The sequence below is a fragment of the Conger conger genome, chromosome 17 (assembly GCF_963514075.1).
Source record: "Conger conger chromosome 17, fConCon1.1, whole genome shotgun sequence".
Classification (NCBI taxonomy): Eukaryota; Metazoa; Chordata; class Actinopteri; order Anguilliformes; family Congridae; genus Conger; species Conger conger.
The window spans coordinates 2,182,713-2,191,802 of NC_083776.1; positions in this window are offsets into that span (position 1 = coordinate 2,182,713).

Below are 9,090 nucleotides of genomic sequence, written 5' to 3' on the forward strand. Positions count from 1 at the left end.
AAGATGACTGTGATCTTTTACTGATCTCGGAACATGGCTGTGATCTTTTACTGATCACATAATATGACGTCACTACTTTTCCAATTACTGTAGAAAGCTGCACTATTTTATCACTGTACAAGCCACTAAATGTGGCTGTTTTTCCCCCAGGTGCCGAGAGAGTACAGCATAAGGCAGATTATCTTTGGTTTATAAGCAGAGTTAAGTATTTTACGCCTCTTCAGCAATGTGTAATAGTAGTGTGAACAATTAATTAAATGGACATCCGTGAATAGTATATCATTGGTCATTTTGGTAATTGGCTAAAAAGCTACAAACAAGTATATTTTTTTGGGCTAATTAACAGCTATATTGAAATATTGAATAGACCATTCTGTATTGATTTGTGCTCTTGGCGAAAAGGTTAAGTAAGCCTGTTAATGTTTCTCATGTATTATTCTGTTAACAAGAACGTTTAATCTTGTCAACTGACTAATGTTCAAAACACAGTAACCAATTAGCATTCCCAGGATTTTCTTCCAACAGCAGAAAAATGTTGGTAGGATTATAGAACAACAATGAAAAGCAAACAGCCAGGCTAATGTTCCAAATGTTCTCATTATAATACTAAATATAAGCAAAAGGCCAAACTAGCTGTTCGTGATACCCATAATTTGTTGGGGTGTTTTTTTTGTTAGCCATTAAATTAGCCTATCTCAGGGTAACTTGATGCTCACTGTGTCACCTGAAACAGGGACACTGTATCCGTTGCTATGAATACGACGATGTTAGCAGGGAACGGTGATGACATATTTCTATTTTTGCCACAGATAAGCGTCAAAATCGTAACCGCATGCCTGTTTCATCATGCAGCATTCGCTGTCAGCTTGGAAGAGGCCACAGACAAGCACATGCATCAGAAACCTGCTTAAGACAGGGGTCCTCACTCCTGGTCCTGGAGAGCCGCAGGGTGTGCTGGGGTCCTCACTCCTGGTCCTGGAGAGCCGCAGGGCGTGCTGGGGTCCTCACTCCTGGCCCTGGAGAGCCGCAGGGCGTGCTGGGGTCCTCACTCCTGGTCCTGGAGAGCCGCAGGGCGTGCTGGGGTCCTCACTCCTGGTCCTGGAGAGCCGCAGGGTGTGCTGGGGTCCTCACTCCTGGTCCTGGAGAGCCGCAGGGCGTGCTGGGGTCCTCACTCCTGGTCCTGGAGAGGTGCAGGGCGTGCTGGGGTCCTCACTCCTGGTCCTGGAGAGCCGCAGGGCGTGCTGGCTTTGTTACTGCCTTGTTACTCGGCACTCATTTGATCGATGAAAGCAGTCGATCACGCGGTTAACTCTCCTCACCTGGTTTTCTTGGGTCTGAATCGGTTGTTGATTTCAAGGTGAAAACAACCACCAGCACACCCTGTGGGTGGGCCCTCCAGGACCGGGGTTGCTGACCCCAGGGTTAAGGCATCGCGCTGCGGGGCGTGGACAAGCCTCCCGACCTCTGACGGAATCCAGACCGCGCCCGGGCTGGCTGGGGTCGGTGGCTCCGTAGGGCGATGTGCAGTTTGTGCCGATTGTGTGTAAAAAGGGTATGGGAGGGCTAAGTCAGTTAGGGCTCCATGTTCACCTCTATCTAGAAACCCCTCTCTGGTTGATTGGTACTCGCGGACTGTATTTTAAAGCCAATTATGAAAGGTCTTCCTCTGACCAGCGTAGTTTATAGAGCTGTCAGAAATCTAAAATGGAGGTAATCGGTTGGAACAAAAACCAGCAACGCGGACCGGCCCGCCAGGACCGGAGCTGTGCACCCCTGCTTTATGATCAATTATGCTTTGACATAATGGGCTCATTCCAATCACTTGTTTTATCCGAGGTCGGCCAACTTTAAGGACATTGCCATTTCTTTAATGCTCCTTGGAGCTCCCCGGAGTGCGGAGTCTCCTGAAGGACTTTGACCAGGAAACACAAGTGCATTCTTTGCGGAAGTATTTTTTTTTCAGAATGTGCAACATATATTCAACCTACTGTATGGATCCACCTCTCCATATCTGCCATGCCTGAAATTGCGATGGCTTCAAAACTGGTGCTTGACTTAACGAGGACATTCTATCGGCTGAATGCACGTGTCCTTGAATCCATGTACTCAACAACTACGTTCACTCAACAGTAGGCAAGTGTGCTTATTCAGACACGGCCTAGATTTGAGTCCGGACCGCGTAACGTGTCACTGCGCGGGAGAACCACCGCTATGGACGGGCGCACCCCCCGAAAGCCCATTACTCCTCCAGGCCTCTCAATTTTTCACGAAACACTGCGTTCAGCGAGGCACGCCATTGGTCCGGGGCAGAGACGGACAGACGGTGGGTGACAGAAGTTCACGGGAGGGGGTTAATTGAGTCCTCACCCCTGCCCGGGAACATCCTTGCCCTACTCTCCCCTCGGGGCACTCATTAGCCACTGACGAGGCGGCGATGGTGATTAAGAGCCGTTCCGTATTTCAGCACGGAAGGACTACGCTGGACACTTCTAATTCTTTAATCCCCTCGAGAGACTTCAAACATTGCAGCGGTTTCTCCGAGTGAATGTGCTCGCCACCAATCCTTCCCAAATAAAGGAAATGTGGCGAAATGGATCTGCTCTATGAATGCAGCCGCTGTCCGCAGAAGCTCGGCGACGACCCTGCCACGTATCACCGGAGTATGATGACGAACGCGGTCAATAACGAAACCCTTTTAAAACCCCATCCCCACCCGCTCTTATCCCCACAAAATTCGATAACGATAATGACCCCTCGACTGTGCGCTTCGCTTAAGACCACGGCTGCTGTGCTAAAGGTGTCAAAGAGAGCGGCCGTTCTCCTAAAACCTTCACTCGAGGACTACGGCCACTGCGGCGAAAGCCTTGCTGACAGAAATACGGGCGCTGTACCGAACGCCCCGTTAAAGAGTACGGCCGCTGAGGACCACGTTCGACGGGCCGAACACTTCGTCAAAAACTCAGGGAGCGGCACGGCGTCTCAATGCGACATGGCTCAGGCGGTAAGAGCAGTCGTCTCATTGGCTCAGGCAGTAAGAGCAGTCGTCTCATTGGCTCAGGCAGTAAGAGCAGTCGTCTCATTGGCTCAGGCAGTAAGAGCAGTCGTCTCATTGGCTCAGGCAGTAAGAGCAGTCGTCTCATTGGCTCAGGCAGTAAGAGCAGTCGTCTCATTGGCTCAGGCAGTAAGAGCAGTCGTCTGGCAGTCGGAGGGTTGCCGGTTCAATCCCCCACCCGGGCTATGTCGAAGTGTCCCTGAGCAAGACACCTAACCCCCAAATGCTCCTGACGAGCTGGTCGGGGCCTTGCATGGCAGCCAATCGCCGTCGGTGTGTGTGAGTGTGTGTATGAATGGGTGAATGGAGAAGCATCAATTGTACAGCGCTTTGGATAAAAGGCGCTATATAAATGCCTGCCATTTGCCATTTAATGCGGCGGCTGTTACGCGTGACTCTCCTAACGGCCCTCCGGACGGTAGCGGGGTGGGCGTCGTATCTTAGACCGCGTCGGGTTCCCGCGCCCCCCCCCTCCCCACAGTGCAATGTTCTTTCAGTCTCCCCATATATGCAGCGTGGGTCCCAGAAGAGTGACATATTTACTGCTGACCTTTTGAGTCCCACACATTCATGCCTCTGCACTCTGACTGCGGCCTCCGTGGGGGGGCCCCGGCTTTCAGCGCCAGCGAGTGGGGGAGAGAGAGAGAGAGAGAGAGAGAGAGAGAGGGATGAACAGCGTGACTGAGAGAAAGTGAAGGAGCGAATGGGGATGAACGGAGGAAAGGAAAGGGGGGGAGGGGGGGGAGATCCTTCAGGAGCTGTCGCGCAGACCGCTCAACCCCCCAGCGTGTGGGAATGGATTCGGATTCAGCGTCTCTGACGGGGTCGCCACATTTAGCACTGGTGCCAACGGGACACCGCTCCCACACACAGGCCACACAGGGCAGCGTGAGGCCTGAACGAGGGGGAGGCAGGGTTGGGGAATCAATCACGGGGGGAGGAGGGGGCCGTGACGGGTCTCCAGAACCACGCGTTCATATTGTCCGGTCGGGACCACAAATTGCACCTGTACAAATATTTTGAAAGCCAGAGATTCCGGTCTGAAACCGGGCGCGTCTGGCAAACGCTAGTCCCTAACGCGATCAATCAGATCGCGGTGACCCGCGTAAAACCCAGCTCATTTCTACTGACACCGTTGTGAGTAAACAAATCTTTTTATTGTCTGGGTTTGGCGCTGGAGGGTATGTACGCGTAACAGCAGGCAGGGGACCGCCTCTGAAGAAGTAAATATTCTTAAATTCAATCTGTTCCGTCTGAGCAGCGTTACAATTTACTGTCCAAACATTGCAATAAACCCACTTCCCTTGTCAGAAATCAATTCTTTATTTATGTTATTGATTGTCAGCGTATTTCGAAATAAATTATCCCAAGCTAGCTAGAATTTGTGATCTGCCTCTTCTTTTTGTTTTTTAAATCTGCAACATCTGCTGTTTCTTGGTGGAAATGTGACCAGTGATCAACTGCGCGGGGGAATCTGACTGAAAGGCTGAATAATGTGGATGTTGTTTGGCATTTTAAATTTAGCTTCACAGTGACACTAATGGGGACGAGAGTGGGTGAAGGACTCGGGGAGTAAAGTAATGAAGGAGTGAGGAGGGAGGGAGGATGAATGAACGAGGGAAGAAGACGTGAAAGGGGAGGCGAGACTGTTTGTCAAAACTACTGGAGACTAGAAGGTTCTCGCTCAGAGAGAGGCGAATCTGAAAGAAACGGGCTGGATGACAACATTTTGTCTGCTGTAGCTCAGGAGCATCAGGGCTGATTTCCCCTCTCTTAGTTTTGATGGTGTAACGTCTGCATTCACATAGCACCTTTATCCAAAGATGCGTCTCAGTCACCCATATCATACACACACTCACACACTGACGGCGATTGGCTGCCATGCAAGGCACCAGCCAGCTCGGGGGTTAGGTGTCTTGCTCAGTTTAACTCTGTTCAACTTTATTCTACCTTTACCTTCACCTCAAGCCCTCATTAATTTTCTCAGAACAGTCTCTGTTACATGAACAAGCCATGAAACAGTTGTGTAATTGTATTACGTGTGTGTGTGAACTGCAATGGAAGACCCAACAAGAAGAGAAACAACATAAGTTAAATTATTGTATTTTATAACACACAACCCACACATAATGTGTTCCAAGGCTTTTTATTCCTACTTTTTTCACTTCAAGGTGTTGTTATGAGAAAGCAACCAAAAGCAATCACACATCACAGAAAACTATCTATATAGTTATAGGCATACCCAAATTGGAAAACAAAACTGCCAAGTTCTAAACTATGTACAGTACATCTTAGAAACTATATACAACTAGCTTAGCTATACAAATATATACACAACAGTGATGTACAAGCAATACAGTGCAGTCTGTAAGTTTTTGGGACTGCACTGCATACTCCTAAAATGTTCCTCTCTCCTCAAAATCTTGGCAGAGCCAAGCAGGAGAATCTTTGTGGCGGGATTGCCCATATTCTTGGTAGGGTATCTCCAGCTCTAATTGGTTTATAACCGTGACAAGCGTGTCAATGGGACTCTCCGATTGGCTCTATGATGTTGTCACTCAAAGTTAAATAATGAAGCAGTGGTGAATTATTATTGGTTGATATATTTTAATGCATAAACGACTCTAACAGTGTGGCAATCGGCTCATCTAGGATCTTTACTTATAAACACATTTTACAGATCGAAAATGTGTTAAGAAATTATAGTTCTATTAACATTTGATTAGGAGGGCAGTTGTATTGCCTGCTAGCAACCTGGTCAGTCTCAGAGGGTTAACAGGGCAAACTATCAGTTGTATGAAGGTGAATTTAATGCAGAATACTCACATTGTTACATATATGTGTGGTGTGTTAATCATTTTAGTATTACATAGTATTACATTTTAGTATTCTGCTCAGATTGATTACATAAACATGCTCTGATAATATATACTTTTGAGGTGAATTTGAGTGTTTGTTCCAGGTGAATATATATACATATTTAAATTCTGATCAAATTAATTAAAAATGGATGTGTTATGTTGGGCAAACAGGTGCCCATTTAATGAAATTGGTGAAAGGTATGTGGGTTTAATATGAGATGCAATTAGAAGAGACTACATCCCATGTAATGGATAAATTAAAGGTGAATCCTGAATGATTCATGGGAGTTGCCATTCGAGCTGCAGGTTGTATGGTTAATGATTTGTCGGAAGGGTAATTTGGAGCTGAATAAGTCATTTTAATGCGTGGTGATGAATGCATAATGTGTAATCTGATTGAATAAACCAGTAGGCTGTTACTGCCTGTTTACCTGGGTCCTTCAAGTTCATAAAGGATTGTTTAAAGTCAACCATGAAGGTCCGAGCGTTTGAGGCAGAGGTGGCCAGCCCTGGTCGGGGAGGGACACAGAGTATAGTATTCATTCAATAAAAACATATGCCACTCAAATACAATGACCTTATAGTAGGGGTATATGTGTGTTGCATTTAGGATAGTTGCTCTGCCGATTGATACAGAAACGTTGCAACATAACGCGGCATCAGACATAGATTTGGAGTGAATTCAACAGCAGAAACGCTGCCTTAGCTGTTTTTACGCGCCAACTGGGGGAACAGGGTTCGTGCGAGACAGCTTTGCAGCCTCTAACTGCTTTATGGTCTTCCCTCTGTCCCCTTAGAAAAACAGCGATCAGCGCTTTTCCGAGCCTTACGCGCACCGTGTGGGAAAGGATAAAACCTCCAACGGCCATGATTGATCGGGAAAACCCAATTTACTGTCTTTGCAAAAACATGGTAGAGATTTAGGATTTTATAACCGAAGGTGCTGCGTTCGTCAGCGCTTGGGTATGCGCTGAACTCTTCGAATAGCCTTTTAACGAGTTTCTTTACTTGTGGGAACACTGACCCCTACTGAGGGAATAGCTTGCAACATTAGGCGACGGGGTCAGGAACTTGAGGTCGCGGCCCAGCAAGGTGAAATGCTGCCCTTTACGTTCACAGAAAAACTAAAAGTTGTTTATTTAGCAGATTGAATTGCAGCTGTGTCGTGGTCACGTGGAAAACAAACTTGCCTAAAACAAAAACAACAACAACAACAAGAAGAATACAAATGGCAGCAGCAGCAACAACAACAACACCGATAATAATAATAATAATAATAATAATAATAATAATAATAATAATAATAATAATAATGATGATCGTTCAATGAGTATAAGTCCCAGTACATTCCAGACAGTTTTTGAAATATAGCCCAGACTTAGCCTTCCAAAATTTCCCCGTGGTTGCGATGGAGTCTCGAGCCAGCTGCATGACCCTTGGGATAACAGCGCGCCGCCGTCTCGCAGACGCGTCACCGCCTCATCGCCCAGAATTAGCTCCGGCCGGTCGGATTGCGACGAGAGATGAGTGGAAGCGTTACCGTAATAGTTGGAATTCTACTAGCCTATAATTCGCGTGGGCGGCTCAGTTGACCGTCGCCTGCCTTTTAAGGGCGAGACATTAATTCGTCTCAAGCAAGGTGCCTGCGTTGAACAAAAAAAAACTCGCCACCAGGTGCGGTCTTGCAGCTGACAACAACGCTTGCTTCCCTCGTCCGGGAAACAAATAGCGCAGGGAGCCTTGTTCACTATTATATTTATAGAAGTCAGTGTACGGAAATGGCTGTTGTGCTGGGTGTCGGGTTTAACGACGGCGTCCGCTGCTCCCGCGTTCTTGCCGAGACTCGAGTGCTATTCTGAGGCCGGTATGGCTTGTCACCTGTTGCTTCTCTTCTGGACACTCTGACAGTGTATTTCCCCGTCAGATCCTGGCCTCTGACAATTTGGGTGCTCCCCTGGGCGGCTATCACTAACGTAGCGTGTCGAGCTCGAGAGCAGGCGACTTCGGTTTACGCTTCTCCTCTGGAAATTGCCCGAATTGTTTGAACTCCTTCCTTTTTGGATACGAATTCAATCAACTTAAGTGAAAAGTTATGGCTGAGACCGGACACCCCGAAGATCAACGAGATGAGGTTGTCGAAGATGAATTTGGGGAAATCATCAAGTGTCGATCTGGTAAGAAGCCTTCTTTTTAACTTGCAGCAGTGAGTTTTAAGTGGAATCGCCTACGTCTGGATATCCACGGACGTATTGAATACGATTTTGTGTGTCTGTTGTCTTAAATGCTATTATATACCAAACTATTGTTTTATTTCAATGCGAAATACAACAGATTGAGGTAATGCAATGTCTTGCTTTATATTCGGTACAAGTTGGGTCCCCCAAGACACGAGTTCAGTCAATCCTTAAATAACAGCTGGGTCCTGCGTACACGTGGAGACCTTGTCGGCGATGGTACAGGTTGAAACGTTTTGAAAACAAGGCTACCGGAGATGTCCTCTCTTCGGTAAACTCGGCAAATGCTCCAGGATTCAGGACCATTGGTAAATAAAGCGAAGCGTGTCGCCCCCGCCTGTGGCCGTTCCATCTTGCTCCTGGTCAATAATTAATGGACTACATTAAGTTGAGTCTATTTGCGTACAGTTTCAAATAGGACGGGTCATTCACAGCTGTAAATAGGGACAGCTTGGGCAGCTTTGCGGTGTGAGATTTCAGAGGTCCAAGTTTGGGATGTACTCACGCGTTATATCCGAGTTTACAGGTTCTGGAGCACTTTAAGGCGTCAACATGTTCAATATTAGGCTACTACGATTGTATATGCAGATGCGTTGCCAATAACTAAATACTTTTAATGAAACGTGTGAGATTTTATCTTTGATTTGGACGAGGTGGTTCATGCAGAAAATAGACAACCCTAAACACAAAAAATATATTTTTTCCACATTTCGCTTTCCCTTTCCCTTTTTAAATAAACACCTGTCGTTGTCTTTAAAAATTTTAAGCAAGCCGATTAACATCTCTGCCAATTGACATAGTTCGCCTGTCGTTGTACTGTACTTGTGGTTACCCAATCGGCATTCAGTATGCCTAACTCTGTGTGTTCAGCTAACCAATCAGGGTTCGGTTTGCCTGGCATCTTGTATCTGATGTGCCAGCGCTTTTGGCCGGGTGGTGATGT